We start from the raw sequence: 15180 nt of genomic DNA, 5'->3' as shown, positions 1-15180 counted from the left end.
CCGCAGGTGAGGTACTCACAGTATCGCACCCTGAGATGATAATCACTGAATCTCCTGCAGGTGAGGTACTCACAGTATCACACCCTGAGATGATAATCACTGAATCTCCCGCAGGTGAGGTACTCACAGTATCACACCCTGAGATGATAATCACTGAATCTCCCGCAGGTGAGGTACTCACAGTATCAAACCCTGAGATGATAATCACTGAATCTCCCGCAGGTGAGGTACTCACAGTATCACACCCTGAGATGATAATCACTGAATCTCCTGCAGGTGAGGTACTCACAGTATCAAACCCTGAGATGATAATCACTGAATCTCCTGCAGGTGAGGTTCTCGCAGTATCGCACCCTAAGATGATAATCACTGAATCTCCTGCAGGTGAGGTACTCGCAGTATCACACCCTGAGATGATAATCACTGAATCTCCTGCAGGTGAGGTACTCGCAGTATCGCACCCTGAGATGATAATCACTGAATCTCCTGCAGGTGAGGTTCTCGCAGTATCGCACCCTGAGATGATAATCACTGAATCTCCTGCAGGTGAGGTACTCACAGTATCACACCCTGAGATGATAATCACTGGATCTCCTGCAGGTGAGGTACTCACAGTATCACACCCTGAGATGATAATCACTGAATCTCCTGCAGGTGAGGTATTCACAGTATCACACCCTGAGATGATAATCACTGAATCTCCCGCAGGTGAGGTACTCACAGTATCGCACCCTGAGATGATAATCACTGAATCTCCTGCAGGTGAGGTACTCACACTATCACACCCTGAGATGATAATCACTGAATCTCCTGCAGGTGAGGTACTCACAGCATCGCACCCTGAGATGATAATCACTGAATCTCCTGCAGGTGAGGTACTCACAGTATCGCACCCTGAGATGATAATCACTGAATCTCCTGCAGGTGAGGTGCTCACAGTATCTCACCCTGAGATGATAATCACTGAATCTCCTGCAGGTGAGGTACTCACGGTATCGCACCCCGAGATGATAATCACTGAATCTCCTGCAGGTGAGGTACTCACAGTATCGCACCCTGAGATGATAATCACTGAATCTCCCGCAGGTGAGGTACTCACAGTATCGCACCCTGAGATGATAATCACTGCATCTCCTGCAGGTGAGGTACTCACGTATCGCACCCTGAGATGATAATCACTGCATCTCCTGCAGGTGAGGTACTCACGTATCGCACCCTGAGATGATAATCACTGAATCTCCTGCAGGTGAGGTACTCACAGTATCACACCCTGAGGTGATAATCACTGAATCTCCTGCAGGTGAGGTACTCGCAGTATCGCACCCTGAGATGATAATCACTGAATCTCCTGCAGGTGAGGTACTCGCAGTATCGCACCCTGAGATGATAATCACTGAATCTCCTGCAGGTGAGGTACTCACAGTATCACACCCTGAGATGATAATCACTGAATCTCCTCCAGGGGAGGTACTCACAGTATCGCACCCTGAGATGATAATCACTGAATCTCCTGCAGGTGAGGTACTCACAGTATCGCACCCTGAGATGATAATCACTGAACCTCCTGCAGGTGAGGTACTTGCAGTATCACACCCTGAGATGATAATCACTGAATCTCCTGCAGGTGAGGTACTTGCAGTATCACACCCTGAGATGATGATTACAGCCTGCTTCATGCTTCATATAAAACAGACAAGGAATGAGGGCCGATCTCGGCAGATTTATCAACTGGTTCTCTGTTGACGCTTCAAATCTAGGTCTTTCCTCAGCGCCCTGGGGAGTCCTGACGTCTGACGTGATTTAGTTGTTCTGTATACTGTAATTTGACTTAGTACATCTATTGCCCTTGCCTCGCCCCCTCTCTCCTTCAGTGGTTCTTGAATCTCTGTTTATTGCCCCTTCTTGCCCCCTGCCTGCCCCCGCTCTCCCTCAGCAGCTCCTGTATCTCTGTTTATTGCCCCTGCCTGCCCCCTCTCTCCCTCAGCGGCTCCTGTATCTCTGTTTATTGCCCCTTCTTGTCCCCGCTCTCCCTCAGTGGCTCCTGTATCTCTGTTTATTGCCCCTTCTTGTCCCCTCTCTCCCTCAGTGGTTCTTGAATCTCTGTTTATTGCCCCTTCTTGTCCCCTCTCTTCCTCAGCAGTTCCTCTATCTCTGTTTATTGCCCCTTCTTGTCCCCGCTCTCCCTCAGCAGCTCCTGTATCTCTGTTTATTGCCCCTGCCTGCCCCCTCTCTCCCTCAGCGACTCCTGTATCTCTGTTTATTGCCCCTTCTTGCCCCCTGCCTGCCCCCTCTCTCCCTCAGCGGCTCCTGTATCTCTGTTTATTGCCCCTTCTTGTCCCCTCTCTTCCTCAGCAGTTCCTGTATCTCTGTTTATTGCCCCTTCTTGTCCCCTCTCTCCCTCAGTGGTTCTTGAATCTCTGTTTATTGCCCCTTCTTGTCCCCTCTCTCCCTCAGTGATTCTTGAATCTCTGTTTATTGCCCCTTCTTGTCCCCTCTCTCCCTCAGAGGTTCCTGTATCTCTGTTTATTGCCCCTTCTTGCCCTCTCTCTCCCTCAGCGGCTCCTGTATCTCTGTTTATTGCCCCTTCTTGTCCCCTCTCTCCCTCAGAGGTTCTTGAATCTCTGTTTATTGCCCCTTCTTGTCCCCTCTCTCCCTCAGTGATTCTTGAATCTCTGTTTATTGCCCCTTCTTGTCCCCTCTCTTCCTCAGCAGTTCCTGTATCTCTGTTTATTGCCCCTTCTTGTCCCCTCTCTCCCTCAGAGGTTCTTGAATCTCTGTTTATTGCCCCTTCTTGTCCCCTCTCTCCCTCAGTGATTCTTGAATCTCTGTTTATTGCCCCCTTCTTGTCCCCTCTCTTCCTCAGCAGTTCCTGTATCTCTGTTTATTGCCCCTTCTTGTCCCCTCTCTCCCTCAGAGGTTCTTGAATCTCTGTTTATTGCCCCTTCTTGTCCCCTCTCTCCCTCAGTGATTCTTGAATCTCTGTTTATTGCCCCTTCTTGTCCCCTCTCTTCCTCAGCAGTTCCTGTATCTCTGTTTATTGCCCCTTCTTGTCCCCTCTCTCCCTCAGAGGTTCTTGAATCTCTGTTTATTGCCCCTTCTTGTCCCCTCTCTCCCTCAGTGATTCTTGAATCTCTGTTTATTGCCCCTTCTTGTCCCCTCTCTTCCTCAGCAGTTCCTGTATCTCTGTTTATTGCCCCTTCTTGCCCTCTCTTTCCCTCAGAGGTTCTTGGATCTCTGTTTATTGTCCCTTCTTGCCCTCTCTCTCCCTCAGCGGCTCCTGTATCTCTGTTTATTGCCCCTGCTTATTTCTTGCATCGCAGTACCGGGGGCACTGTTGGTGGTTATTGATTGTTGGCGGCACCAGGGACCATCTGGTTTTACTGTTACTACTACTGCTTATCACTTCTCTGGCACCACTCGACGTAGGCAGCAGTGTACAAAAAAGACACAAGTGACAGAGGCGCTTACTATCCAATCAAGAACAAACACACAGGGCACCGAGGTTTTTCTCTTTTCCTTGCTGTATTTGCTGCTATCACTTAAGAGCAGGGCATGAGCTGGCGCCATCCGTTGGCAGAGAAAACAGTTGACGCCTCTCTTGTGAAAGCCCTGAGCCCAGCCACACTCATTGCACCCCTTCCCAGCAGTCCGGTGGATGAGAACGCATGAAGCGGGACCTCAGTACACAGCTCCGAGTCTGGCATTGTACCTCGCTCCTGCCCTGCCGCACTTCCCCGCTGCTCCGGCGCTGCGAGGCAGCCGGGGAACGGGAGCTCGGTGCACGGAGCTGAGTGCACGGAGCTGCAAGAAAGTGATCCACAAAGCTTCTTCTCTACCCCACGTCCCTTGCATTTCAGCTGCCCGGTGGATACTGTTTTTGACATAAAGAGCTACCCCTCCCCCTTTTCTGTTCTCTCACAAGTTATAGCCCAGGATGGCCGTATCCCAGTCACGAGATGGGTCCTGCCACTAATCCCAGCATGGACAGAAGCCCTATAGGGAAGCACCCGTCAGGGTACAAGGCTGTTGGCCTGCCCCGCGTTCAAGGTGTATAACATCCTGGCACATCACGGTAGATGACGTGATCTCACTCTCCAGAAGAGACCTGTATGACCTTGTTGTACTCTACGATGACCTTGCCTTGCCTCAGGTAGTCTCCGTAATTGGGATGTGGCGGGATCTGTGTGGGACGTCCTGTGGTTGTCAGCGCTAGGGCGACTCAGAATCTGCGCCAACATGAGGCTGAGGGTTAAGGTGGGCAACAACTGCCCTCATCCACACAGAAGGAAACTGTTTGTGAGCCGCCCCCTTTCAGTAACGCGGTGTGGGCGGAGGCCACGGAAGGATTAGCTTAACCCCTTCAGGTCGCTGGGTGTCTGCACAGAATCGGCCTGCAGCCCCCGTGGACCTCGATGGGCGGCAGGCGCTCTGTGGCCGACCGCCCCGGTTGCAAAGCATGAAAGGTGGCCGGCACGGTGTGCCTTGGAGCCAGGGAGAAGTCCCACCTGCGGTAGTGAAGCGAGGCTCTCAGTCATGAGCGGGATCTGGGAAGTTAGGGAGCCCCCTGAAATCTGGGGGAGCATTCTGGCGTAACCCGACAGCGGCAGCCGGATGTTAAAGGAATACGTGTTATGAGGTGAAAGGAGATTCATGGCTGCAGCCGGGGATGAGAGTGAGACCCAGCAGGCTCTCTGCACACCCCGGCTGGCAGGCCCCTCCCGGCGCTGGGAGTCCCGTGGCTGCGGCGGTGACTCGCACCACCAGCTCTGTAAGAAAGAATTTCCTTTCTTGCCTGTGTGTGGTACTGGGCCTTTCAGTAAATGCACCCCCGGGGGGGGGGGGGGGGGGGGGAGGCGGGACAAAGAGATTCCGAAGCCCTGCTTTCACTTCCTGATTAAGGAAGAGTCACGCCCCTGGCGCTGCCCAGCAGCTCGTTCCCAGGTGGCATCCGTCAGCCTCGCTTGTGCCACTTTTCCTCTGTCTCCGGCACAGAAACTTTACTGAGCGTTTCCAAAGCCAACGTAATCCACCTAAGTTCACTTTGAATATACTTGGGTAATTGGCAGAGTGTACGCACCCCTGCTCTTCAGAGGCTGGAACCTGCGCAGGGTCACTTTTTACAATTATACAATTTAAAACTATGCGCATAACTACGTCCTCTGCCCAGCTCTGCCCCCTGGAAGAGCTCTGCTCAGTCTGGTGTAATTTTGCATGCATTCAGAGTCAGGCTATTGTAGTATGCCCATAAATTATCCCTACAAAGAAATGCCTAAAAAAAAAAGCTTTCAATAACACAGGGAGGATATTACTACATTCCATGTGCCCAAAACTATAAGGATTCTTTCAAGAGAGCGCCAGTTAACTGTTAAAGCCATTAATATTTCTTGCCTAGAGCAGCACTCCTGTTACATTTGCCGGCTTGCAGGCTGCTCCCGCGAGCTGGATCATTCACGTGACACCACCAAGACTACCCAGCACTACCGCTCTGCATGGCCAGGAATGCTACTGTCCCCAGCGTCAGGCCCTCCCTTCTAGGTGCGTGTGCCCAGTGCACATCATCGTGTGAAGACCCCGCAGAGGGAACAGACCTCACCGGCACTCCCCGATAAGATCACATTGCTGGGTATTTACAACCAAGCCATACAACATATGAGAAGTTGTATGAGTGCACTCGGTGCAAAGAGCTCCTGGCTCTCAGAGAACGAGTCCGATCTCTGGAGGCCAGAGTGGCAGACCTGGAGGAGCTGAGGCAGACAGAGAGGTATATGGACGAGACCTTCAGGGACATAATAGTCAAGTCCCAACTCCAGTCTGGCAGCCTCAGTGCTGCCTTGGATCAGAAAGGTCTCCCAATAGGAGAACATCACCCTGGTGTAGCAGAAAGTGATCCTGTAGCAAGGACCTGCTCTCCAGGTGATGCATTGTCCTCTCGCACTGAGGACAAATCTCCCAGGGCTACTGCCCAGGAGGGAAGGGTTAGGCCGGCCATTATGGTTGGTGATTCGATTATTAGGAGTGTAGATAGCTGGGGGGCTGATGGACGTGAGGATCGCCTGGTAACTTGCCTGCCTGGTGCGAAGGTGGCAGACCTCACGCGTCACCTAGATAGGATTTTAGATAGTGCTGGGGAGGAGCCGGATGTAGTGGTACATGTGGGCACCAACGACATAGAAAAATGTGGGAGAGAGGTTCTGGAAGCCAAATTTAGGTTTTTAGGTAGGAAGCTGAAGTCCAGAACTTCCAAGGTGGCATTCTCTGAAATGCTCCCTGTTCCACGTGCAGGTCCCCAGAGGCAGGCAGAGCTCCAGAGTTTCAATGTGTGGATGAGATGATGATGCAGGGAAAAGGGATTCAGCTTTGTAAGGAACTGGGGAAACTTTTGGGGAAAGGGGAGACTTTTCCAAAAGGATGGGCTCCACCTTAATCAGAGTGGAACCCAGCTGCTGGCACTAACTTTCATAAAGGAGATAGAGCAGCTTTTAAACGCGAGCAAGGGGGAAAGCTGACAGACACTCAGCAGTGCATGGATCGGAGAAATGTATCCTTGAAGGATACTAATGAAACAGGAGAGTTAGGGCATCCCAACAGAGAGGTTCCATTAAAAGCAAGCATAGTTCATATGCCTATATGTAAAAAATCACCAAAGCTAATGATTTCCAAATTATACCTAACGACTGAAAAGCAGGTAATTAATACAAACAAAAAACACACTTTGAAATGTCTGTATGCCAATGCCAGAAGTCTAAGAAGTAAGATGGGAGAGTTAGAGTGTATAGCAGCAAATGATGAGATTGACATAATTGGCATCACAGAGAGTTGGTGGAGGGAGGATAACCAATGGGACAGTGCTATATCAGGGTACAAATTATATCGCAATGATAGGGAAGATCAACTTGGTGGGGGTGTGGCACTTTATGTCCGGGAGGGTATAGAGTCCAACAGGATAAAGATCATACAAGAGACTAAATGCTCAGTAGAATCTATATGGCTAGGAATCCCATGTGTGTTGGGTAAGAGTATAGTGATAGGTGTATACTACCGTCCACCTGGACAAAATGGTCAGACAGATGATGAAATGCTAAGAGAAATCAGGGAAGCAAACCAATTTGGCAGTGCAGTAATAATGGGAGATTTCAATTACCCCAATATTGACTGGGTAAAGGTAACATCAGGACTTGCTAGAGACAAAGTTCCTGGATGTAATAAATGATTGCTTCATGGAGCAATTGGTTCAGGAACCAACAAGAGAGGGAGCTATTTTAGATTTAATTCTTAGTGGAACGCAGGATTTGGTGAGAGAGGTAACGGTGGTGGGGCCACTTGGCAACAGTGATCATAACATGATCAAATTTAAACTAATAACTGGAAGGGGGACAATAAGTAAATCTGCAGCTCTAACACTAAACTTTCAAAAGGGAAACTTTGATAAAATGAGGAAAATAGAAAAAAACTGAAAGGTGCAGCTGCAAAGGTTAGAAGTGTTCAACAGGCATGGACATTGTTTAAAAATACAATCCTAGAGGAGCAGTCCATATGTATTCCATACATTACGAAAGGTGGAAGGAAGGCAAAACGATTACCGTCATGGTTAAAAGGTGAGGTGAAAGAGGCTATTTTAGCCAAAAAAACATCCTTCAAAAATTGGAAGAAGGATCCATCTGAAGAAAATAGGATAAAACATAAGCATTGTCAAGGTAAGTGTAAAACATTGATAAGACAGGCGAAGAGAGAATTTGAAATGAAGTTGGCCATAGAGGCAAAAACTCATAATAAAAACTTTTTAAAATATATCCAAAGCAAGAAACCTGTGAGGGAGTCGGTTGGACCATTAGATGACAGAGGGGTTAAAGGGGCTCTTAGGGAAAATAAAGCCATTGCAGAAAGACTAAATTAATTCTTTGCTTCTGTGGGGAGATACCAGTTCTGGAGATGGTTTTCAGGGGTGATGAGTCAGACGAACTGAACGAAATCACTGTGAACCTGGAAGATGTAGTAGGCCAGATTGACAAACTAAAGAGTAGCAAATCACCTGGACCGGATGATATGCATTCTAGGGTACTGAAGGAACTAAAAAATGAAATTTCTGATCTATTAGTTAAAATTTGTAACCTATCATTAAAATCATCCATTGTCCCTGAAGACTGGAGGGTGGCCAATGTAACCCCAATATTTAAAAAAGGCTCCAGGGGCGATCTGGGTAACTATAGAACAGTGAGTCTGACTTCAGTGCCAGGAAAAATAGTGGAAACTATTCTCAAGATCAAAATCGTAGAGCATATAGAAAGACATGGTTTAATGGAACACAGTCAACATGGATTTACCCAAGGGAAGTCTTGCCTAACAAATCTGCTTCATTTTTTTGAAGGGGTTAATAAACATGTGGATAAAGGTGAACCGGTAGATGTAGTGTATTTGGATTTTCAGAAGGTGTTTGACAAAGTCCCTCATGAGAGGCTTCTAGGAAAAGTAAAAAGTCAAGGGATAGGTGGTGATGTCCTTTCATGGATTACAAACTGGTTAAAAGACAGGAAACAGAGAGTAGGATTAAATGGTCAATTTTCTCAGTGGAAAAGGGTAAACAGCAGAGTGCCTCAGGGATCTGTACTTGGATCGGTGCTTTTCAAGATATATATATATATATTTATTTATTTACTTATTTATTTATTTTTAATTTTTATATACCGAAGTTCTTGTATGGACTACAAATCAATCCGGTTTACATAAAACGAAGAACTGCTCAACAGAGAGCGGAGCTTTACATGGAACCGAGGAACATATGGAACAGTATAACTGATTGACAATTTAACATAGTGCTAAATAAAGTAATAATAGTTTAACTGGAAATAAATAAAGCAATATAATATTTTATAAAGACAGTTTAACTGTTTAACGTATCAATAAATATAAATATAAGCAATGCCAAATATATATATAAAATATAGTAAATTTTTTAGCTCAACGGTAATTGTCCAGTAGCAGATTCTAAAATTAGTGAGGTTATCAAATTTGCAGATGATACAAAATTATTCAGAGTAGTTAAATCACAAGCGGATTGTGATACATTACAGGAGGACCTTGCAAGACTGGAAGATTGGGCATCCAAATGGCAGATGAAATTTAATGTGGACAAGTACAAGGTGTTGCATAAAAGGAAAAATAACCCTTGCTGTAGTTACACAATGTTAGGTTCCATTTTAGGAGCTACCACCCAGGAAAAAGATCTAGGCATCATAGTGGATAATACTTTAAAATCATCAGCTCAGTGAGCTGCAGCAGTCAAAAAAGCAAACAGAATGTTAGGAATTATAAGGAAGGGAATGGTTAATAAAATGGAAAATGTCATAATGCCTCTGTATCGCTCCATGGTGAGACCGCACCTGGAATACTGTGTACTATTCTGGTCGCCGCATCTCAAAAAAGATATAGTTGCGATGGAGAAGGTACAGAGAAGGGCAACCAAAATGATAAAGGGGATGGAACAGCTCCCCTATGAGGAAAGGCTGAAGAGGTTAGGGCTGTTCAGCTTGGAGAAGAGACGGCTGAGGGGAGATTTGATAGAGGTCTTTAAGATCATGAGAGGTCTTGAACGAGTAGATGTGAATCGGTTATTTACACTTTCGAATAATGGAAGGACTAGGGGGCATTCCATGAAGTTAGCAAGTAGCACATTTAAGACTAATCGGAGAAAATTCTTTTTCACTCAACGCACAATAAAGCTCTGGAATTTGTTGCCAGAAGATGTGGTTAGTGCAGTTAGTGTAGCTGGGTTCAAAAAAGGTTTGGATAAGTTCTTGGAGGAGAAGTCCATTAACGGCTATTAATCAAGTTTACTTAGGGAATAGCCACTGCTATTAATTGCATCAGTAGCATGGGATCTTCTTAGTGTTTGGGTAATTGCCAGGTTCTTGTGGCCTGGTTTGGCCTCTGTTGGAAACAGGATGCTGGGCTTGATGGACCCTTGGTCTGACCCAGCATGGCAATTTCTTATGTTCTTATGCCTCAGCAATGGGTCAACTATCCTCAGATAATATGAGTTGCTGCTCCACCCTTGTCTTCAGCCTTCCCTCCCTCTCTTCAGCCTGCCCAGCCTTGTCTTCATCTCCTCAGCCTCGTCCAGCCTTGCTCTCTTCTCTACTAGCCCAACCTGCTTGTGGACTTATTATGAGAACTGACGTTAGCCTGTTCCCTGACTACTCTTGCCTGCCACCTACCTCCGACCTCAGCCTGACACCGGATCTACTCTTCCGCCTGAATCTCAGAGACTGCCCCCTAATACCTGCCGGCCCCCCCGGAATCCAAAGACTCAACTCCAGAGGACAGGACTTGGTACAGGTGAAGCTCAGCTCAGACTCAGCCATTTGATAGGACTTATAGGGTCTTCCCTGTAGGTAGAATCAACCTCACCCAACACAAGGGTCCACACTCCTAACAACTCCTGTGTATGTATGTGCATACATAGGAGGGGTATTCTCTCACTGAGGGTGTGTGTGTGTGTGTGTGTGTGTGTGTGTGCACAGGAGGGGTTATCTCTCACCTAGAAAACAGTCCTGTGCGTGGATGTGGATGTGCACAAGAGGGGTATTTCTCATCTGGAACAGCACTCCTCTGTGTGTGTGTGTGTGCGTGTGTTTGTGCACAGGAGGGGTATTTTCATTTTGAACAGCATTTCCGTATGAGTGTGTGAGAGTGCATACTGGATGGATATTCTCTCACGCTGAACAGCACACCTCGGGGGGGAGTGTGCGGGGTGCTTACAAAGTTATTCTCCCATTTGGAATAGCACACCTCTGAGGGACTGTGTGTGGGGGGTGCACACAGGAGGGGTATTCTCTCACCTGGAACAGCACACGTCTGGGGGGAGTGTGTGTGTGTGTTGGGGTGTGCACACAGGAGGGGTAGTCTCTCATCTGGAACAGCACACGTCTGGGGGGAGTGTGTGTGTTGGAATGTGCACAGGAGGGGTATTCTCTCACCTGGAACAGCATATTTCTGGGGGTGGGGAAGGAGTGTGTGTGTTGGAGTGTGCACAAGAGGGGTATTCTCTCACCTGGAACAGCATATTTCGGGGGGGGGGGGGAGGGAGTGTGTGTGTCGGGGTGTGCACAGGAGGGGTATTCTCTAACCTGGAACAGCATATTTCGGGGGGGGGGGGAGTGTGTGTGTTGGGGTGTGCACAGGAGGGGTATTCTCTAACTTGGAACAGCATATTTATGGGGGGTGGGGGGGAGTGTGTGTGTAGGGTGTGCACAGGAAGGGCATTCGCACTCCTATGTGTGTGCTGTGCAGAGGACAGATCTGCACAGAATAGAATCAGTTAAGGGGGCAGTTTCCTTTGATCTTTGCTTTAAAGGTTATGTATTGTTAATTACCTTCCTCTGCTTCTGCTCACTTATTTTAAGTGCTTTGCACCAGAACCACTTTGAAGCATTTCTAATAGTCTTTGTATGTAATGTTAATTAAATCCTCAGGGCCAAACATCACTTTCCCCCTGAGCAGTGCTCAGCACAGGGAGAATGTAGAGGACTCGCTTGCAGGGATACTCTCTCCAGATAGGTTAGTGTTTGTGCATGCCAGGAACGCGGTATCCTATAATGTGAAATCTTAGCAACTAGCAAAAGGTATGCTTTCAGAAAAGTCAATAAAACTGAAGGGTGAAGCATTGGTCTCATTCCCTGCGCTGGCAGAAGCGAAGCGGCTCAGTCACTCCGAGTGTCCTTTTGCCCAGCATCAGCCCCCAGAGAATCCTCTTCTGAAGGCGCCTGGGGCAGGGACTGGTGGAAGATGCCAGCGCTTCGCTCTTCGGTTTCTACGCCTTAGGGGACATTTTCCTACGGCTAAATCGTCATATTATACTATATCACATTTTGGGGGGGGTTTCTGTTCCTCCTGGTGTTCATAGAGTGTAAAATGTGCAGACAGCAGATCAAGGTGTGCCTGGAAGTCCTTTTCAGTCAGCTCTGTGAGCTCTTTCTGCCGCCCATTGTCTTGGTCTCTCACTGCGTCTTTGGGGACCTTCGCTCTCTCTGTACAATCCACATGATACTTGCTTGGTTCTGACACCTCTGTGAGCAGTGCTCGTCTTCAGCTTTTCTCTCTGCTACGAACTCTTTGCTTCCAACTTTGGAGTAGAAATGTCCCGGGTGATCACAACTTCTTCCTTCTCTACCATTCTCTCCGAGTCGTGATCGTGCTGCTTTTCTGGTACCGTGATGCTAACATGTTTACAGCTTCCAGTGGATGAGCCGTGCCACCTTCATATGCCTCACGCTCAGCGACAAGATGTGCTACCATTTCCTGTTCTCTTTTACAGATTCTGCATTTATCTGTTTTACCGTTCTTTTCCGCTGGCTCTGACCCATCTTCTCCCTAGTCCATTGCCAGGTGCTGCCATTCTCCATCCTTCATCGTTCGATTTAAGTTCACCCTTCCTTAGGCCTTCTTGTCTCAGGTTTTAATCCCCCTGGGCTGCAGAAGAAAATCTCTATATTTCCCACTGTATTTCTGTTCTTCCCAATTGCTTTGCCTTGTTTGCTTCTTCTTTTCACTGGTATAGTGATAAATTCATACTCATGCTTTTCACTTGCTCAAACGCTTTCCAACCTTAAGGATGGAAAACGATTTATAGTAACAAGTCAGAAACAGCAGATAAAGACCCACATCGTCCATCCGATCTACCCAGCAAGTTTAGGATGGTAACTGCCGCTTCATGCAGGTTAATCTATCGCCTTTGGATAAAGATAGTAACTGCCGCTTCATGCAGTTTACCCTCTCACCTTCTGTTAAGGGTAGTAACTGCTGCTCCGTGCAGGTTACCCCTTGCCTTCTGTTAAGGGTAGTAACTGCTGCTCCGTGCAGGTTACCCCATGCCTTCTGTTAAGGGTAGTAACTGCCGCTCCATGCAGGTTACCCCCATGCCTTCTGTTAAGGGCAGTAACTGCCGCTCCATGCAGGTTACCCCCATGCCTTCTGTTAAGGGTAGTAACTGCCGCTCCGTGCAGGTTACCCCCATGCCTTCTGTTAAGGGCAGTAACTGCTGCTCCCTGCAGGTTACCCCCATGCCTTCTGTTAAGGGTAGTAACTGCTGCTCCGTGCAGGTTACCCCCATGCCTTCTGTTAAGGGCAGTAACTGCCGCTCCATGCAGGTTACCCCCATACCTTCTGTTAAGGGCAGTAACTGCTGCTCCCTGCAGGTTACCCCTTGCCTTCTGTTAAGAGTAGTAACTGCTGCTCCGTGCAGGTTACCCCTTGCCTTCTGTTAAGGGTAATAACTGCTGCTCTGTGCAGGTTACCCCTTGCCTTCTGTTAAGGGTAGTAACTGCCGCTCCATGCAGGTTACCCCCATGCCTTCTGTTAAGGGTAGTAACTGCTGCTCCGTGCAGGTTACCCCTTGCCTTCTGTTAAGAGTAGTAACTGCTGCTCCGTGCAGGTTACCCCCATGTCTTCTGTTAAGGGTAGTAACTGCCGCTCCGTGCAGGTTACCCCCATGCCTTCTGTTAAGGGTAGTAACTGCTGCTCCGTGCAGGTTACCCCCATGCCTTCTGTTAAGGGTAGTAACTGCTGCTCCGTGCAGGTTACCCCTTGCCTTCTGTTAAGGGTAGTAACTGCTGCTCCGTGCAGGTTACCCCCATGCCTTCTGTTAAGGGTAGTAACTGCTGCTCCGTGCAGGTTACCCCTTGCCTTCTGTTAAGAGTAGTAACTGCTGCTCCGTGCAGGTTACCCCTTGCCTTCTGTTAAGGGTAATAACTGCCGCTCCATGCAGGTTACCCCATGCCTTCTGTTAAGGGTAGTAACTGCTGCTCCGTGCAGGTTACCCCCATGCCTTCTGTTAAGGGTAGTAACTGCTGCTCCGTGCAGGTTACCCCCATGCCTTCTGTTAAGGGTAGTAACTGCTGCTCCGTGCAGGTTACCACTTGCCTTCTGTTAAGAGTAGTAACTGCTGCTCCGTGCAGGTTACCCCTTGCCTTCTGTTAAGGGTAGTAACTGCTGCTCCGTGCAGGTTACCCCCATGCCTTCTGTTAAGGGTAATAACAGCTGCTTCATGCAGGTTATCCCCATGCCTTCTGTTAAGGATAGTAACTGCTGCTCCGTGCAGTTACCCCATGCCTTCTGTTAAGGGTAGTAACTGCCGCTCCATGCAGGTTACCCTCTCGCCTTCTGTTAAGGGTAGTAACTGCTGCTCCATGCAGGTTACCCTCATGCCTTCTGTTAAGGGTAGTAACTGCTGCTCTGTGCAGGTTACCCCATGCCTTCTGTTAAGGGTAGTAACCGCTGCTCTGTGTAGGTTACCCCCATGCTTTCCTTTAAACGTAGTAACTACTGCTCCATGCAAGTTACTCCTTGCCTTCTGTTAAGGGTATTAACTACTGCTCCATGCAAGTTACCCGTTGCCTTCTGTTAAGGGTAGTAACTGCCACACCATGCAGGATACCCCCATGTTTTAGTAAGGGTAATAATTGCTGTTCTGTGCAGGTTACCCCCATGCCTTCTGATAAGGGTAATAATGGCTGCAGCATGCAGAATACCCCCATGTTTCTGGTAAGGGTAATAACTGCTGCTCTGTGCAGGTTACCCCCATGCCTTCTGTTAAGGGTAGTGACTGCCACACCATGCAGGTTACCCCCCTATTTCTGATAAGAGTAGTAACTGCCACTCCGTGCAGGTTACTTCCATACCTTCTGTTAAGGGTAGTAACTGCTGCTCTGTGCAGGTTACCCTCATGTTTTCTTTAAGGGTAGTAACTGTCGCTCCTTTCAGGTTACCCCCATGTTTTCTGTTAAGGGTAGTAATTGCCGCTCTGCATAGGTTACCCCCTTGCCTTCTACCCCATGCAGAAATGTCATTCCAACCTCAGCAATTTAAGCAGAATCTGTGGATTGGAAGGGACACTGTTATGAGTTAAGTCAAGTTTTATAGAGAGAGAAAATAATCCATAAAAACCTTTTTTGAATTACTGAATAAAAGGTGGATGAATAATTGTAGCGAGTTCTTAAGTTGTCTAACTAGGCTTGCTACTATTCTGAGGTCTTATTCCTCCGCATCACGAATAGTTGGTAGATCCAGCATAGACAACTGCAGTGACTGAAACGTATTTACTTTATAGTGAAAGCTTTGTTTTGGGGTTTGTTTGTTTTTGGTTTGAGTTTTTTTCAGTTACTTTCACTGGCTTGTTTTGTTTGGAGT

This window comes from Rhinatrema bivittatum, chromosome 2 (assembly GCF_901001135.1).
Source record: "Rhinatrema bivittatum chromosome 2, aRhiBiv1.1, whole genome shotgun sequence".
Taxonomy (NCBI): Eukaryota; Metazoa; Chordata; class Amphibia; order Gymnophiona; family Rhinatrematidae; genus Rhinatrema; species Rhinatrema bivittatum.
The sequence above is the reverse complement of the archived record's forward strand: the minus strand, read 5'-3'. Positions refer to the sequence as shown.